At 44.1% G+C, this 19,180-nt stretch overlaps 2 long non-coding RNA genes and 1 other non-coding gene across 3 annotated transcripts; 2 read left to right on the forward strand and 1 right to left on the reverse strand.

The window, feature by feature from the left end:
* Positions 1–1,098: 1,098 nt before the first annotated feature.
* LOC127918024 (uncharacterized) lies at positions 1,099–4,368 on the reverse strand. The gene is made up of 2 exons (XR_008098481.1): positions 4,207–4,368; positions 1,099–2,824 (listed from the first exon to the last, which is right to left on the reverse strand). It is a non-coding gene; the product is annotated as an uncharacterized LOC127918024 (long non-coding RNA).
* A 393-nt stretch (positions 4,369–4,761) lies between these two features.
* trnat-cgu (transfer RNA threonine (anticodon CGU)) lies at positions 4,762–4,833 on the forward strand. Its single transcript has one exon. It is a non-coding gene; the product is annotated as a tRNA-Thr (tRNA).
* A 6,998-nt stretch (positions 4,834–11,831) lies between these two features.
* Positions 11,832–14,953, forward strand: LOC127918017 (uncharacterized). Its single transcript, XR_008098363.1, has 3 exons — positions 11,832–12,263; positions 12,452–12,504; positions 14,898–14,953. It is a non-coding gene; the product is annotated as an uncharacterized LOC127918017 (long non-coding RNA).
* Positions 14,954–19,180: the final 4,227 nt, after the last annotated feature.

Consider the following 19,180-nt stretch of genomic DNA (forward strand, 5'->3'; position numbering starts at 1 on the left):
GGTGTGGGGAATGTTTTCCTGGCGCACTATAGATCCCTTGATCCTAATTGAGCAACGTTTGAATGCCACACCTTGTAGAATCCATGCCCTGAATAATTTGGGCTGTTCTGGAGGCAACGGGTGGTCCGACCCGGTTCTTAATGGGTGTACCTAATAAACAGAGTATATATCAGACATGTGGAAGTGAAGAGTATGGTACTAATAAGAATGGACTGACCCACAAACATAATGAGGACGGGAATTGGCCCGTCTGAGCAAATAGCCTGGTATAATGAGAGAGAAAGACAGATGTTTTTATTCAGCAACTTGGTCTGATGACATATTCAGGGGGCAGGCACCATGGAAGCAGCAATCCTGGGCAAGTCTACAGTTGCTCTGGAAGGAAGAAGCAATCTCTTCCTGACATTCTCAATCCCTGATACGAATCAAGAGAAGAAGAATCTTTGACCTGGATGGACCATATTTATCTGTGGACATTCCTGAGTCCATGGCTCCATTACAAATAGCACCCTATTCCTTATGTAGTGCACTACTTTTGACCAGGTCCCATAGGGATCTGGTTCTCCTGGAACAAGGTTGTAGTTACAACCTACAGGACCATATCTCAGTGACGTCATGACAACCAGCTGTGAACACTGGCATGGCACCCAACTTTCAAAGGAATTATAAATCATAGTTTGTACATGATAAACAAATACTTCACATACATTAAGGAGGAAAGAATAGTGCAGAGTTAATCACATTATTTATTAACCTGACATTAAATACCGTTTGTTCACATAGAAACCAACAACCAGGTAGTGATTCAGCAAAATACGCACAGTAGCACTTCAGTCGACAACAATGGCCGACAGACATGATAACAGTGAACCAGGTAGACAGGGAACAGATCCAACAATGATAAAAGCATGATTTTAAAAAGGAGATGTTATGACGTACAAATACAGAGAAAACCGTTAAAAAGGTGTCATCGTCATGGAAACGTGTAACAATGTTTAACCTCGACAGTAACTTTAAAAAAAAAAAAGGTGTTTATCTTTCTCTTAGATGGAAGACTTCAGACAGTTTAAGTCTAGTCCTGGGCTAAAAAAAAAATACAAAAATTAACTTAACGGAGATTCTCCATTGACCAGGCTTTTTATTCTAAGGACTAGGCTTAAACTGTCTGATATCTTCCATGTAAGAGAAAGATAAACACCTTTTTAAGAAAAGGCGGTTTAAAATGTTTAGTCCCAACAGTGTCATTATTATGTTGGCTTTATTCTACAGTGACATGGACAGAAGCCATGTTTCACAAATCCCTTTCGGCAATATAACAGGACCAGAATGAATCAATCACATTCAATGGATGGTAGGCCACTTGTTTCATTTAAACCTGAGTTAGCCTGGTCCTAGATCTGTTTGTATGGTCTTGCCCACTCCTACGGTCATTATGGTCATTGTTGGCATGACAGCACAAACAGATCAGGGACCAGGCTAGACATCAGTATCCACACAGTAGCAAAATACAGTGTTTTCTGATCACAGCCAGTCATGATAGACTGGTCCCAGATCTGTTGGTGCTTTCATGTCAATTCCATGTTTGGCATGGCAAGGAGTTGACACAATAGCACAAACAGATCTGGGGACCAGGCTACAGTCAACACTGCACTCGGGCTCTCAGATTGAAGAACCCCTCTCCAGCTACCCTCAGCTCCCAGACTTCCTCTCAATCCCGTTCCAAGTAACGGCAGAGAGACGAACGAGACCTGGAGGATGACTCTACTCCAACCAGCTCTGATAGAGCCTTTGCACTGTATACCAGGGCTACTGTCCACCAGGAAGCTTCCACAAGCAACTCCTCGTGGTCTCTTGAGCTCGTCTTCCAATAGTAGTGCTTTGATGAAACAGAATCCTATACCTACCCAGTTGTCATACCTATCCAGACCGTTCATTTGAGGGTCAGGGCCGAGGGGAAGGACTAGGGAGGGGTTGAGGACTGTCTGTTGAGCTCCAGTAGTAAAGTGATGATCCAGTGTTACACTGCTTATACCTATCAAGACCCTTCAGATCTGCCAACACCCAAGGGTTAGTGCCAAGGTCCTTATCTTATGCTAGGTGGCGTCACTCCTACACGATGCCCCGCCCCTAAACTGACAGTCATCGCATGATATGACATAAGACAATAGGGGAGGGTTAGGGAGTGATTTGGGACTGGCTGTTCGTCTGGTGAGTAGCCGATGCTATCCGTAATGCAGTCCTTAGGTCTGGAGTATTTAGGACCGTCTCATCTCCCATCTCCGCTAGAGTAGGGTGAAGTTGCCCCTAGATGCTGATCTTGGGTCAGTTTAGTATTTTCCCCCACTACTGGTTACAGATAGGATTGAGGGAGGGGGAAATGATCCAGGATCTGTACCTAGAGGGAAACAACCATGGCTTCAGTGTTTTCTCCACAGTATGTAGGTCATGAGGAGGACGAGGCCTGCGGACAGAGCTGCTATGACACACTGGTGGATGGTGAGGACGCTCTCCAGGTTGCCGATGCGTTCCTCCATCGCACTGGTGTGGAAGTAGTCATAGACCCCGGCCCCGATGCTCCACACGGCCCACACAGCATCCACGATCAGGGGCATGGTAGGTCGTCAGAGGGGCTGAGGCTGGTGCTGAGGCTGGAGAGGTGACCCTGGGATGTCACAGGGGTGGGACTTCAGGGTTTAACCTACACCCGGGACATGGAGGCGTGGAAGATCAACGATGGCTTGGGACAGGGCTGGGGTGTCAGTTCAGGGTCTCTCCAGCCTCCCAGGTTCCTCCTGCAGTAGTGCTGATTTATAGGCTTCCTCACCTGCAAAGGAACGGTTGGGAATGTAGTTTTTCCAGGTTATATATATAAATGCAATATTATGAATATAGAATGGAATATGAAATTCAGTTAAGGTAAGTAACATAGGTAGGCTCCTCTGTTGTACCTAGGATAGGATAAGTAATCCTTCTCCCCCCCCCCCCCCCTTAAAAGATTTAGATGTACTATTGTAAAGTGGCTGTTCCACTGGATGTCATAAAGTGTATGCACCAATTTGTAAGTCGCTCTGGATAAGAGCGTCTGCTAAATGACTTAAATGTAAATGTAAATGTTGTATCTAAATGAGAACTCGCATGGTCAAAAAGTGAAACACACACTTATGATCTTATAGAACACATTTCACTGCCCTGATTCAGGGAACCTGAATAATACTGTATGTTCCTTTGCCTGAGCTTTGAAACGAAGCTGACAACATTGTATATGTTATTGTAGCTAGCTAACAACTTTATAACGTTATTGTAGCTAGCTAACAACATTGTATATGTTATTGTAGCTAGCTAACAACATTGTATATGTTATTGTAGCTGGCTAACATTGTAATGTTATTGTAGCTGGCTAACATTGTAATGTTATTGTAGCTAGCTAACAACATTGTATATGTTATTGTAGCTAGCTAACATTGTAATGTTATTGTAGCTGGCTAACATTGTAATGTTATTGTAGCTAGCTAACAACATTGTATATGTTATTGTAGGTAGCTAACATTGTAATGTTATTGTAGCTGGCTAACATTGTAATGTTATTGTAGCTAGCTAACATTGTAATGTTATTGTAGCTAGCTAACATTGTAATGTTATTGTAGCTAGCTAACATTGTAATGTTATTGTAGCTAGCTAACAACATTGTATATGTTATTGTAGCTAGCTAACAACATTGTAATGTTATTGTAGCTGGCTAACATTGTAATGTTATTGTAGCTAGCTAACATTGTAATGTTATTGTAGCTAGCTAACAACATTGTAATGTTATTGTAGCTGGCTAACATTGTAATGTTATTGTAGCTAGCTAACATTGTAATGTTATTGTAGCTAGCTAACATTGTAATGTTATTGTAGCTAGCTAACATTGTAATGTTATTGTAGCTAGCTAACATTGTAATGTTATTGTAGCTAGCTAACATTGTAATGTTATTGTAGCTCGCTAACAACATTGCAACTTGTTACAGTGCGGTGCACATATCAGACAAATAATAGTATTAGGAACATATGTATTCGAACAAAATTCCATGAATTTGCAACCTTCGGTGACAACTTTTGACAATGACACCGGTACAGAACTGGATGTACTTGTATTGATCTCATATGGTCAGCTAGTTAGCTAGCTAGCTACATCTTTGCTGAGCTAGGAACATGCCTAGGACTTACCAAAATGACCCGAGCGCACAGGTTAAAATGAGCCACGCTTGCAATCTGCACCAAAAGTAATCTATCTAGCTATAAATCACATAATCGTCAACATATAATATTCGATTGTTGAGATACAAAACCGGGCAAGCAACATGATCCTTAGCTTAGTCCCCCACTACATCCGGGTGCGGTGTTACATTCAGGAACACGTGACAGGGCGTGTCCGAAATAGCGTCATTTACAATCGATCACTGCTGATAATAAACACAATTACGTTTCGGGCATCAATCATCATCCTATTTTGCTTTCTAGCGGCTAAAGTCACATTTTGAAAACGACCCGTGTAGCTAACTTCCAGTAGCTAGCTACAAACGTCAGTTTTATCAAAGCTTAGCTAAGTGGTGAACTGGAAGATGACACGGTGTGTCTTGGTTTGGAGATGCATGTTTGAGATTGTTCGTCATAAAAACGTGCTTACCATCAATAAATATAGTTGTATCATCCATAACACTTTTCAGTCAATTGGCAGGAAAAAGGTTTGAAAACTCATATTTTTCCTTCGCACTATTACCGGGCGCGGTGGCCAAGTGGTAAGGCGTCGGTCTCGTAAACCGAAGATCGCGGGCTCGATCCCCGTCCGTGCCTCGGAAACGAAGTCCACGGTGGACACATTTTTAAAACGGGACAGTTCCACCATACTTCATGGTGATATTTGATACATATTTCAAACTCAATATTAAGTCAATGCGTCGATAAAACGTTTAAATCTCAACCATGTACAATGTAAAAGTTATATGCTAAGACTTCTCATACATAAAATGGTGTTCATCAAGACCATTGGAGACATCAAGGTAAAAACAAGTTTAGAGCTAAAACAAATCTAGGAGAAATCAAAGTTAAACAGTTTAACAGCTAATAATCTTAAACTTTTATTTCAGACGTTTATTTGGCACGCCCCTCCTAATGACCACCAGTCGGCGCTCCAACTACAATAGTGTGTATCGACCAGTTTAGTAGCCCACTGAGATTTTATATACAGATCAGATGAGAGATCAGCCATCATAGAATGACACATGGATGAAAAAAAAGTAAGACTGAGTTCTTGTCTATCTTTGTAAATATACATGTTTGTAAATATAGATCTTGTTTTCAATCCAATGCCGTAATAATACAGCCTGGTAATATAGTCCTAAATATGTTAGGCAAATCAACGTTATGACTTTATATTTTACTCAGAAACTTGATAAATCCTTATGGTTTACGAAAACCTCGTTTTTCTGATTATTGTTTGGGAAGAGGAAGGAAGAATAGTAATTTACTCCCCACACTTTTACATACGAGAGTGCAGAGACAAACCTTTCCATTTGGTGGCAATGGTTACTGCACGATCTCAACTGTCTCCAGGACTGTGTTATTCTGGAGTGGCGCACGCATGGAGCTCGACATACCTACTGCCTAGTCACCACCACCTAGAATTCCATTTTAGGGAGGGCCTGAAAAGGAGGCTCGCACTACGCGGCCCACAGCACAGCCAGAGCCACTGGGTTTGGGCTACTGTCTCTAGGTTCTGTACGGGACGATCGGTCAGTACACACGCAGAGAGGGGAGAGATCAGGTGGGTTTATTTTTCCCCGGGCAACGTTACCGGTCTGGGACGCACCGTAGTCTACTGCTTTTTTGTTCAGGAATAACTTTAGGAGAATATTCAACTGTCTTTGGAGAGATGGGCCTATGTTCCATGCCGATAGAGGCCATTCTGAAATCTGTTTCGTGTCTGACTGGACAATTAAACCTGCTTTTGGAGGATAGCATATACATTTTCCTAAAGGATTTGAATCATAACATGACAGTTGTTTGGGGATTGCGAAAGGGAACCCTGGTCGTGGGCTCTAGAACTCAACACGTTTCCCCTCGTGTTCCCGCTGTGCGCGTTGGAGAGTGTGCCCAACCTGTGCAAGGATGACGCGCACGTGGTGTGGCCGACTGTAGCTATGATCGATAGGTTTACATGATGGGTACATCTGTGAGGACGTTTTTTTTTTTACTGTAGATAACTCTTTCCCTTACCCTAAATACTTTTGAGCTACAAAGAGACCAGGCCAATTTCTCTCTCAACTGAACGCTGAAGTATGAGAGCAAGACGGTTCACTTGAGGACAACAAGGTAATTTCAGTGGGTAGATTAGCATAATGCAGATTGATCATTGCCTTTGCTTCACAACAATAGTTTTACGTTCAAAGCAACTTTACAGTTTTGTTTTACCCATTTGGAATGAATAAATACAATCTTAGTAGTACATTAAAGTAGACAAATACATTGTCTTGGGGCTCCCGAGTGGCGAAGCGCTCTAAATCCACTGCATCTCTTTGCTAGAGATGTCATTACAGACTCTGGTTTGATTCCTGGCTGTGATTGGGAGGCTCATATGAGTGGCACACAATTGGCCCAGTGTCATTGGGGTAGGCCTTCATTGTAAATAAAAATTTGTTTTTAACTGACTTGCCAAGTTAAAAATAGGTAAAATATTAAAAATAAGGGAGGACCAAGGCACTCTTCATATTATTAATGAAAATGCATTTATTTGTATAGCATGTTCAATGGAAACAAAGATTAAAAACGTTGTTTAACCTTTTAGTTTTTAATCAGAGTTTTTAATCAGAGTTTTTAATCTTTGCATTGAATATGCTATACAAATAAAGGCATTTTAATTCATTATATGAAGAGTGACAAAATGTATCCCTTTTACCAAAGAGACCTTCTGTCTAGCAAAACCTACTATTGTGTACCTTAGCTTCCCTTCCTTCTCTTTTCAACATTATCTATATATCGTTTAATTCAGTAAATAGATCATTAGTGTGTTTCACAACTAGCCATGTTTTAGCCAATGTTCCATTGGTCCTGGTGTGTTAGAGGGTGTGTCTTTGTTGTTCCATTGGTCCTGGTGTGTTAGAGGGTGGGTCTTTGTTGTTCCATTGGTCCTGGTGTGTTAGAGGGTGGGTCTTTGTTGTTCCATTGGTCCTGGTGTGTTAGAGGGTGGGTCTTTGTTGTTCCATTGGTCCTGGTGTGTTAGAGGGTGGGTCTTTGTTGTTCCATTGGTCCTGGTGTGTTAGAGGGTGGGTCTTTGTTGTTCCATTGGTCCTGGTGTGTTAGAGGGTGGGTCTTTGTTGTTCCATTGGTCCTGGTGTGTTAGAGGGTGGGTCTTTGTTGTTCCATTGGTCCTGGTGTGTTAGAGGGTGGGTCTTTGTTGTTCCATTGGTCCTGGTGTGTTAGAGGGTGGGTCTTTGTTGTTCCATTGGTCCTGGTGTGTTAGAGGGTGGGTCTTTGTTGTTCCATTGGTCCTGGTGTGTTAGAGGGTGGGTCTTTGTTGTTCCATTGGTCCTGGTGTGTTAGAGGGTGGGTCTTTGTTGTTCCATTGGTCCTGGTGTGTTAGAGGGTGGGTCTTTGTTGTTCCATTGGTCCTGGTGTGTTAGAGGGTGGGTCTTTGTTGTTCCATTGGTCCTGGTGTGTTAGAGGGTGGGTCTTTGTTGTTCCATTGGTCCTGGTGTGTTAGAGGGGGGGGTCTTTGTTGTTCCATTGGTCCTGGTGTGTTAGAGGGGGGGTCTTTGTTGTTCTATTGGTCCTGGTGTGTTAGAGGGTGGGTCTTTGTTGGCAAGGTGAGTAGTGTTCTCTCCTCTCAACTGGCCTACAAAGTCCCAGTTTCTGGCCCACAAGATCACCCAGTTCATCTGAACCTGTATAGCCACAATGTGACACCCCTGGAGTAGTTTAGGGGTCAAGTGCCTTGCTCGAGGGTACAACGGCACGAGATGGTGTAGTAGGATACCTTGAATCCCACCAAATGTTTTGCTTGTCTGACATGGGATTCAGACCAGAATCCCTGTGTGTGAGCGAGTACGTAGGAGTGTGTGTGTGACTGTGTGTGTGTATGACTGTGTGTGTGTGTGACTGTGTGTGTGTGTGTATGACTGTGTGTGTGTATGACTGTGTGTGTGTGTGACTGTGTGTGTGACTGTGTGTGTGTGTGTGTGACTGTGTGTGTGTATGTCTTTGTTGTGTGTGTGTGTGACTGTGTGTGTGTGTGTATGACTGTGTGTGTGTGTGACTGTGTATGACTGTGTGTGTGTGTATGACTGTGTGTGTGTGACTGTGTTGTGTGTGTGTGTGTGTGTGTGTGTGTGTGTGTGTGTGTGTGTGTGTGTGTGTGTGTGTGTGTGTGTGTGTGATTGGTGTGTGTGTGTGTGTGTATGACTGTGTGTGACTGTGTGTGTGTGTGTATGACTGTGTGTGTGTGTGTATGACTGTGTGTGTGTGTGTGTGTGTGTGTGTGTGTGTGTGTGTGTGTGTGTGTGTGTGTGTGTGTGTGTGTGTGTGTGTGTGTGTGTGTGTGTGTGTGTGTGTGTGTGTGTGTGTGTGTGTGTGTGTGTGTGTGTGTGTGTGTGTGTATATGTGTGTGTGTGTGTGTGTGTGTGTGTGTATGTGTGTGTGTGTGTGTGTGTGTGTGTGTGTGTGTGTGTGTGTGTGTGTGTGCACCGCGTCGTGTTTCTGCTCCAGGCCCTGAATGTTTAGCTGAAAACGTCAGTGACTATATCTGTGTGTGATCCTCACCAACAGCTTCATAGATCTCACACCTAGTCTAGAAATGCTTGATTAGTTTGTCATTAAAACCCTCCACACCACACACACACACACACACACACACACACACACACACACACACACACACACACACACACACACACACACACACACACACACAGGGTGCTAAACCCCTCCGGATGTTTCCTCACTGACATTAATCATGTTTTAAAACAGATCACCACAGGCAGGCTGAGGGAATGTGTGATTTATGACCGACTATATCATCTCCACTGTTAGCATGTCACTCATACAGTCGCCATATACTGAGGATATGACTACGTTGTTGATTTGATGACATATGGTACGTCCCAAATCACACCCTATTCCCTAGTGTGCTATTTTTGACCAGGAACTTTAACGTCCCAAAATCGCACTATTTCTTAGTGTGCTATTTTTGACCAGGGCCTTCATGTCCCAGATGCACCCTATTCTCCAGTGTCTATTTTTTTGACCAGGCCCTTCATGTCCCAAAATCACACCCTATTCCCTAGTGTTCTACTTTTGACCAGGCCCTTCATGTCCCAAATCACACCCTATTCCCTAGTGTGCTATTTTTGACCAGGAACTTTAACGTCCCAAAATCGCACCCTATTTCTTAGTGTGCTATTTTTGACCAGGGCCTTCATGTCCCAGATCGCACCCTATTTCTTAGTGTGCTATTTTTGACCAGGGCCTTCATGTCCCAGATCGCACCCTATTCCCTAGTGTGCTATTTTTGACCAGGGCCTTCATGTCCCAGATCGCACCCTATTTCTTAGTGTGCTATTTTTGACCAGGGCCTTCATGTCCCAGATCGCACCCTATTCCCTAGTGTGCTATTTTTGACCAGGGCCTTCATGTCCCAGATCGCACCCTATTCCCTAGTGTGCTATTTTTGACCAGGGCCTTCATGTCCCAGATCGCACCCTATTCCCTAGTGTGCTATTTTTGACCAGGGCCTTCATGTCCCAGATCGCACCCTATTCCCTAGTGTGCTACTTTGACCAGGAACCTAAACGTCCCAAAATCGCACCCTATTCCCTAGTGTTCTACTTTTGACCAGGCCCTTCATGTCCTAAATCACACCCTTTTCCCTAGTGTTCTATTTTTGACCAGGAACTTTAACGTCCCAGATCGCACCCTATTCCCTAGTGTGCTACTTTGACCAGGAACCTAAACGTCCCAAAATCGCACCCTATTCCCTATGCACCTTCAAACGTAGTTTACTATAGAGAATATCTGCCATTCCAGACACAGACATATAGTATACACTGGGTTGAAGTTGTCACAAGGTAGTTGTTGATTTGAGTACGGTGCAGTAGGTTATTTAAAGGGCCAGTGAGGTTCTCTGACCAGGGATCACAATAATGAACCACACATGGTTTTGGTTTGGAATGTTAGTGCAGTAAACAGACGAAAAACCCGGGAATAACTTTGACCTGTTGGAAACATTTTTATGAAAGGCGTATTCTTCTGCCTGACTTCGTCAAGTGGAAAAGAGATGTTCAAGAAAAGAAAGGATTTAATGATAAACATTCACATTTTACAATTACATCCTGTAATAGAATTGTCCTTTATCAGATTATACTAATTAAATAAACATATTTCCCTTGAGAGTGGGACGTTTTGTTATTCTGAATAATGACTATTTAGTTATTTTCATCATTGTATGTAACCACTATGGACCTGCACCAAGTCCACTCATACTAAAAGACTAAGAACTATGGGACCCAGTGTCTCTATGCTTGGCACTGAACATTAACAACCTCTTAAGGATTGGACCCTTTAAAAAAAAAAATGTTCTCCTAAAATGACATACCCAAATCTAACTGCCTGTAGCTCAGTACCCAAATCTAACTGCCTGTAGCTCAGTACCCAAATCTAACTGCCTGTAGCTCAGTACCTAAATCTAACTGCCTGTAGCTCAGTACCCAAATCTAACTGCCTGTAGCTCAGTACCCAAATCTAACTGCCTGTAGCTCAGTACCCAAATCTAACTGCCTGTAGCTCAGTACCCAAATCTAACTGCCTGTAGCTCAGTACCCAAATCTAACTGCCTGTAGCTCAGTACCCAAATCTAACTGCCTGTAGCTCAGTACCCAAATCTAACTGCCTGTAGCTCAGTACCCAAATCTAACTGCCTGTAGCTCAGTACCCAAATCTAACTGCCTGTAGCTCAGTACCCAAATCTAACTGCCTGTAGCTCAGTACCCAAATCTAACTGCCTGTAGCTCAGTACCCAAATCTAACTGCCTGTAGCTCAGTACCCAAATCTAACTGCCTGTATCTCAGTACCCAAATCTAACTGCCTGTAGCTCAGGACCTGAAGCAAGGATATGCATATTATTGATACCATTTGAAAGGAAACACTTTGAAGTTTGTGGAAATGTAGAATGAATGTAGGAGAATATAACACATTAGATCTGGGAAAAGATACAAAGATAAAACATGGCTATTTTTTTTTACCATCTTTGTAATGCAAGAGAAAGGCCACAATGTATTATTCCAGTTTAGGCGCAATTTAGATTTTGGCCACCAGATGGCAGCAGTGTACGCGCAACGTTTTAGACTGATTCAATGAAGCATTGCATTTCTGTGCAAAAGGTTGTATCAAGTCTTGCCAAATGTGTCTAATTTGGTTTATTAATACATTTTTAAGTACATAACTGTGCAATCTCCTCAAACAATAGCATGGTATTATTTCACTGTATTCGCTACTGTAAATTGACAGTGCAGTTAGATTAACAAGAATTTAAGCTTTCTGCCAATATCAGATATGTCTATGTCCTGGGAAATGTTCTTGTTACTTACAACCTCATGCTAATCACATTAGGTTAAGGAGGCAGATTGGGGATAAGGCTCTGTAATAGACTAGCGTCGCGTCCAGGCTGTGTACATTAAGCTGACTCACACTTACTTGTCCAAAGCTTATTACTTTGCTTTAAGACCTGTACATCGAGTTATGTGCAGCTGTCAGCTAATCAGTCCAGAGACAGATGAGGAAGGAAGGAAAGAAGGAAGGAAAGAAGGTTGGAACTAGGGCCTTTCTCTAGGGAGTTTTCCTAGCCACCACGCTTCTACACTGTTTGGGGGTTTAGGCTGGGTTTCTGTACAGCACATTGTGACATCAGCTGATGTCAGAAGGGCTTTATACATACATTTGATTTGATTGCTCTAACGGAGTCAAGGCCGCGATTCAATCCGATCACGCCTTGTTCACAATGCACAGCGTTTTAAAGTCACTGTTCCTAGGCCGTCATTGAAAATAAGAATTTGTTCTTAACTGACTTGCCTAGTTAAATAAAGGTAAAAAAAAAAATGTTTTAAAAAATGTTTAAATTAGCGGAGACCACAATTATGGTAAACACTGCATTAGTTGACTCAATCAGGAAATGACATGTAAAGGTACCGTTGTCCAAACTGAATCCCAGCCTTAGACTGATGTAGCTAGTAGAGAGGTAGGGAGCAAGGGTCTAGGGAACATTCTGATGTATCTAGTAGAGAGGTAGGGAGCAAGGGTCTAGGGAACATTCTGATGTATCTAGTACAGAGGTAGGGAGCAAGGGTCTAGGGAACATTCTGATGTAGCTAGTAGAGAGGTAGGGAGCAAGGGTCTAGGGAACATTCTGATGTATCTAGTAGAGAGGTAGCGTTGTCCAAACTGAATCCCAGCCTTAGACTGATGTAGCTAGTAGAGAGGTAGGGAGCAAGGGTCTAGGGAACATTCTGATGTATCTAGTAGAGAGGTAGGGAACAAGGGTCTAGGGAACATTCTGATGTATCTAGTAGAGAGGTAGGGAGCAACTGGTCTAGGGAACATTCTGATGTATCTAGTAGAGAGGTAGGGAACAAGGGTCTAGGGAACATTCTGATGTATCTAGTAGAGAGGTAGGGTTCCAAGGGTCTAGGGAACATTCTGATGTATCTAGTAGAGAGGTAGGGAGCAAGGGTCTAGGGAACATTCTGATGTATCTAGTAGAGAGGTAGGGAGCAAGGGTCTAGGGAACATTCTGATGTATCTAGTAGAGAGGTAGGGAGCAAGGGTCTAGGGAACATGCTGATGTATCTAGTAGAGAGGTAGGGAACAAGGGTCTAGGGAACATTCTGATGTATCTAGTAGAGAGGTAGGGAGCAAGGGTCTAGGGAACATTCTGATGTATCTAGTAGAGAGGTAGGGAGCAAGGGTCTAGGGAACATTCTGATGTATCTAGTAGAGAGGTAGGGAGCAAGGGTCTAGGGAACATTCTGATGTATCTAGTAGAGAGGTAGGGAGCAAGGGTCTAGGGAACATTCTGATGTATCTAGTAGAGAGGTAGGGAACAAGGGTCTAGGGAACATTCTGATGTATCTAGTAGAGAGGTAGGGAGCAAGGGTCTAGGGAACATTCTGATGTATCTAGTAGAGAGGTAGGGAGCAAGGGTCTAGGGAACATTCTGATGTATCTAGTAGAGAGGTAGGGAGCAAGGGTCTAGGGAACATTCTGATGTATCTAGTAGAGAGGTAGGGAACAAGGGTCTAGGGAACATTCTGATGTATCTAGTAGAGAGGTAGGGAGCAAGGGTCTAGGGAACATTCTGATGTATCTAGTAGAGAGGTAGGGAGCAAGGGTCTAGGGAACATTCTGATGTATCTAGTAGAGAGGTAGGGAACAAGGGTCTAGGGAACATTCTGATGTATCTAGTAGAGAGGTAGGGAGCAAGGGTCTAGGAACATTCTGATGTATCTAGTAGAGAGGTAGGGAGCAAGGGTCTAGGGAACATTCTGATGTATCTAGTAGAGAGGTAGGGAGCAAGGGTCTAGGAACATTCTGATGTATCTAGTAGAGAGGTAGGGAACAAGGGTCTAGGGAACATTCTGATGTATCTAGTAGAGAGGTAGGGAACAAGGGTCTAGGAACATTCTGATGTAGCTAGTAGAGAGGTAGGGAGCAAGGGTCTAGGGAACATTCTGATGTAGCTAGTAGAGAGGTAGGGAGCAAGGGTCTAGGGAACATTCTGATGTATCTAGTAGAGAGGTAGGGAGCAAGGGTCTAGGGAACATTCTGATGTAGCTAGTAGAGAGGTAGGGAGCAAGGGTCTAGGGAACATTCTGATGTATCTAGTAGAGAGGTAGGGAGCAAGGGTCTAGGGAACATTCTGATGTATCTAGTAGAGAGGTAGGGAGCAAGGGTCTAGGGAACATTCTGATGTATCTAGTAGAGGTAGGGAACAAGGGTCTAGGGAACATTCTGATGTATCTAGTAGAGAGGTAGGGAACAAGGGTCAGGGAACATTCTGATGTAGCTAGTAGAGAGGTAGGGAGCAAGGGTCTAGGGAACATTCTGATGTATCTAGTAGAGAGGTAGGGAGCAAGGGTCTAGGGAACATTCTGATGTATCTAGTAGAGAGGTAGGGAGCAAGGGTCTAGGGAACATTCTGATGTATCTAGTAGAGAGGTAGGGAGCAAGGGTCTAGGGAACATTCTGATGTATCTAGTAGAGAGGTAGGGAGCAAGGGTCTAGGGAACATTCTGATGTATCTAGTAGAGAGGTAGGGAGCAAGGGTCTAGGGAACATTCTGATGTATCTAGTAGAGGTAGGGAGCAAGGGTCTAGGGAACATTCTGATGTATCTAGTAGAGAGGTAGGAGCAAGGGTCTAGGGAACATTCTGATGTATCTAGTAGAGAGGTAGGAACAAGGGTCTAGGGAACATTCTGATGTATCTAGTAGAGAGGTAGGGAGCAAGGGTCTAGGGAACATTCTGATGTATCTAGTAGAGAGGTAGGGAGCAAGGGTCTAGGGAACATTCTGATGTATCTAGTAGAGAGGTAGTGTTGTCCAAACTGAATCCAGAACATTCTGATGTAGCTAGTAGAGAGGTAGGGAGCAAGGGTCTAGGGAACATTCTGATGTATCTAGTAGAGAGGTAGGGAGCAAGGGTCTAGGGAACATTCTGATGTAGCTAGTAGAGAGGTAGGGAACAAGGGTCTAGGGAACATTCTGATGTATCTAGTAGAGAGGTAGGGAGCAAGGGTCTAGGGAACATTCTGATGTATCTAGTAGAGAGGTAGGGAACAAGGGTCTAGGGAACATTCTGATGTATCTAGTAGAGAGGTAGCGTTGTCCAAACTGAATCCCAGCCTTAGACTGATGTAGCTAGTAGAGAGGTAGGGAGCAAGGGTCTAGGGAACATTCTGATGTATCTAGTAGAGAGGTAGGGAACAAGGGTCTAGGGAACATTCTGATGTATCTAGTAGAGAGGTAGGGAACAAGGGTCTAGGGAACATTCTGATGTATCTAGTAGAGGTAGGGAACAAGGGTCTAGGGAACATTCTGATGTATCTAGTAGAGAGGTAGGGAACAAGGGTCTAGGGAACATTCTGATGTATCTAGTAGAGAGGTAGGGAGCAAGGGTCTAGGGAACATTCTGATGTATCTAGTAGAGAGGTAGGGAGCAAGGGTCTAGGGAACATTCTGATGTATCTAGTAGAGAGGTAGGGAGCAAGGGTCTAGGGAACATTCTGATGTATCTAGTAGAGAGGTAGGGAACAAGGGTCTAGGGAACATTCTGATGTATCTAGTAGAGAGGTAGGGAACAAGGGTCTAGGGAACATTCTGATGTATCTAGTAGAGAGGTAGGGAACAAGGGTCTAGGGAACATTCTGATGTATCTAGTAGAGGTAGGGAGCAAGGGTCTAGGGAACATTCTGATGTATCTAGTAGAGAGGTAGGGCAAGGGTCTAGGGAACATTCTGATGTATCTAGTAGAGAGGTAGGGAGCAAGGGTCTAGGGAACATTCTGATGTAGCTAGTAGAGAGGTAGGAGCAAGGGTCTAGGGAACATTCTGATGTATCTAGTAGAGAGGTAGGAGCAAGGGTCTAGGGAACATTCTGATGTAGCTAGTAGAGAGGTAGGGAACAGGGTCTAGGGAACATTCTGATGTATCTAGTAGAGAGGTAGGGAACAAGGGTCTAGGGAACATTCTGATGTATCTAGTAGAGAGGTAGGGAACAAGGGTCTAGGGAACATTCTGATGTATCTAGTAGAGAGGTAGGGAGCAAGGGTCTAGGGAACATTCTGATGTATCTAGTAGAGAGGTAGGGAACAAGGGTCTAGGAACATTCTGATGTATCTAGTAGAGAGGTAGGGAGCAAGGGTCTAGGGAACATTCTGATGTATCTAGTAGAGAGGTAGGGAACAAGGGTCTAGGGAACATTCTGATGTATCTAGTAGAGAGGTAGGGAACAAGGGTCTAGGAACATTCTGATGTATCTAGTAGAGGTAGGGAGCAAGGGTCTAGGGAACATTCTGATGTATCTAGTAGAGAGGTAGGGAGCAAGGGTCTAGGGAACATTCTGATGTATCTAGTAGAGAGGTAGGGAACAAGGGTCTAGGAACATTCTGATGTATCTAGTAGAGGTAGGGAGCAAGGGTCTAGGGAACATTCTGATGTATCTAGTAGAGAGGTAGGGTGCAAGGGTCTAGGGAACATTCTGATGTAGCTAGTAGAGAGGTAGGGTGCAAGGGTCTAGGGAACATTCTGATGTATCTAGTAGAGAGGTAGGGAGCAAGGGTCTAGGGAACATTCTGATGTATCTAGTAGAGAGGTAGGGTGCAAGGGTCTAGGGAACATTCTGATGTAGCTAGTAGAGAGGTAGGGAGCAAGGGTCTAGGGAACATTCTGATGTATCTAGTAGAGAGGTAGGGAGCAAGGGTCTAGGAACATTCTGATGTATCTAGTAGAGAGGTAGGGAGCAGGGTCTAGGGAACATTCTGATGTATCTAGTAGAGAGGTAGGGAGCAAGGGTCTAGGGAACATTCTGATGTATCTAGTAGAGAGGTAGGGAGCAAGGGTCTAGGGAACATTCTGATGTATCTAGTAGAGGTAGGGAACAAGGGTCTAGGGAACATTCTGATGTATCTAGTAGAGAGGTAGGGAGCAAGGGTCTAGGGAACATTCTGATGTATCTAGTAGAGAGGTAGGGAAGCAAGGGTCTAGGGAACATTCTGATGTATCTAGTAGAGAGGTAGGGAACAAGGGTCTAGGAACATTCTGATGTATCTAGTAGAGAGGTAGGGAGCAAGGGTCTAGGGAACATTCTGATGTATCTAGTAGAGAGGTAGGGAGCAAGGGTCTAGGGGAACATTCTGATGTATCTAGTAGAGAGGTAGGGAGCAAGGGTCTAGGGAACATTCTGATGTATCTAGTAGAGAGGTAGGAGCAAGGGTCTAGGGAACATTCTGATGTATCTAGTAGAGAGGTAGGGAACAAGGGTCTAGGGAACATTCTGATGATGTATCTAGTAGAGAGAGGTAGGGAGCAAGGGTCTAGGGAACATTCTGATGTATCTAGTAGAGAGGTAGGGAACAAGGGTCTAGGGAACATTCTGATGTATCTAGTAGAGGTAGGGAACAAGGGTCTAGGGAACATTCTGATGTATCCAGTAGAGAGGTAGGAACAAGGGTCTAGGAACACTGATGTATCTAGTAGAGAGGTAGGGAACAAGGGTCTAGGGAACATTCTGATGTATCTAGTAGAGAGGTAGGGAACAAGGGTCTAGGGAACATTCTGATGTAGCTAGTAGAGAGGTAGGGAGCAAGGGTCTAGGGAACATTCTGATGTATCTAGTAGAGAGGTAGGGAGCAAGGGTCTAGGGAACATTCTGATGTAGCTAGTAGAGAGGTAGGGAGCAAGGGTCTAGGGAAACATTCTGATGTATCTAGTAGAGAGGTAGGGATAAGGGTCTAGGGAACATGCTGATGTATCTAGTAGAGGTAGGGAACAAGGGTCTAGGAACATTCTGATGTATCTAGTAGAGAGGTAGGGAGCAAGGGTCTAGGGAACATCTCTGATGCATCTAGTATGTAGGAAACTGTATGGGTCTAGGGAAACATGCTGATGTATCTAGTAGAGAGGTAGGAACAAGGGTCTAGGAACATGCCTAATGGATGTTGAAGGATCTGGGCTGAGACCAACACTAACTGCTGATTAGACCTGAGATATTAAACAAAGGTTCTGATTCATTGATAACACTGTAAATCTGCTTAGACCTGAGATACTAAAAACAGTGTTTCTGGCATCGTTTGCTCTGGTCTGGTCCAGTACCTATCTAACAACATGGATACAAGTCCAGGCAGAGACTGGACCAGAGAGTGTCCCAAATTGCACCCTATACAGTCATCTGCATTACTTCTGACCAGGGCTCATATGGGACGCCAGTTAGCAGCTTCCCCAAGAAGTTGTTTTTTTCTCAGGGACGTCACTGACACAATGGAGAACATGACCTGTCAAACATCTCTGATAAGACAGAGATGTTAGAAATATCGCTGCTCACTTTTCTGAGGTCTGAGAGGCAGAGATTCCTGATTAATCAGAGAAAACACACCTCTGGTTGTTAGTGGTCATCTGGGGTAACAGAGTCTAGATGGTTGTTCGTGGTCATCTGGGGTAACAGAGTCTAGATGGTTGTTAGGGGTCATCTGGGGTAACAGAGTCTAGATGGTTGTTAGTGGTCATCTGGGGTAACAGAGTCTATGTGAATGGTCAGGTGGTTGTTAGTGGTCATCTGGGGTAACAGAGTCTAGTAGTGTGAATGGTCAGGTGGTTGTTAGTGGTCATCTGGGGGTAACAGAGTCTAGGTGGTTGTTAGTGGTCATCTGGGGTAACAGAGTCTAGGTGGTTGTTAGGGGTCATCTGGGGTAACAGAGTCTAGGTGAATGGTCAGGTGGTTGTTAGTGGTCATCTGGGGTAACAGAGTCTAGGTGGTTGTTAGGGGTCATCTGGGGTAACAGAGTCTAGGTGGTTGTTAGTGGTCATCTGGGGTAACAGAGTCTAGGTGGTTGTTCGTGGTCATCTGGGGTAACAGAGTCTAGGTGGTTGTTAGGGGTCATCTGGGGTAACAGAGTCTAGGTGAATGGTCAGGTGGTTGTTAGTGGTCATCTGGGGTAACAGAGTCTAGGTGAATGGTCAGGTGGTTGTTAGGGGTCATCTGGGGTAACAGAGTCTAGGTGAATGGTCAGGTGGTTGTTAGGGGTCATCTGGGGTAACAGAGTCTAGGTGAATGGTCAGGTCCTGAGTCTCGGGGTCTTAGGAGGTCACTGCCGATGATGGATGGCTAGTCAGAATCTGGCCCGATGTTGTTCTGAGGCTGCCAATGTTATTGACCTACAGTGAGTGGTTTCATTTAACACTGATGCTAAATGAGGTAGAAAGGGTTTCTTCTTACTGTGAGAACATGGTTGAACCCATTCACCCTCTTTTTAAACGGCCCCTGCTGGAATCCCGGCACGCCGACCCTAACGAACACAGGTCGGTTTTTATAAGAGCAATTTATAAACCTCTGGCATGCACTCTGGAGCGGGGGAGACTAAGTGCTCTCTGTAGCCTCCCTCTCTC

Source organism: Oncorhynchus keta, unplaced genomic scaffold (assembly GCF_023373465.1).
Source record: "Oncorhynchus keta strain PuntledgeMale-10-30-2019 unplaced genomic scaffold, Oket_V2 Un_contig_1279_pilon_pilon, whole genome shotgun sequence".
Classification (NCBI taxonomy): domain Eukaryota; kingdom Metazoa; phylum Chordata; class Actinopteri; order Salmoniformes; family Salmonidae; genus Oncorhynchus; species Oncorhynchus keta.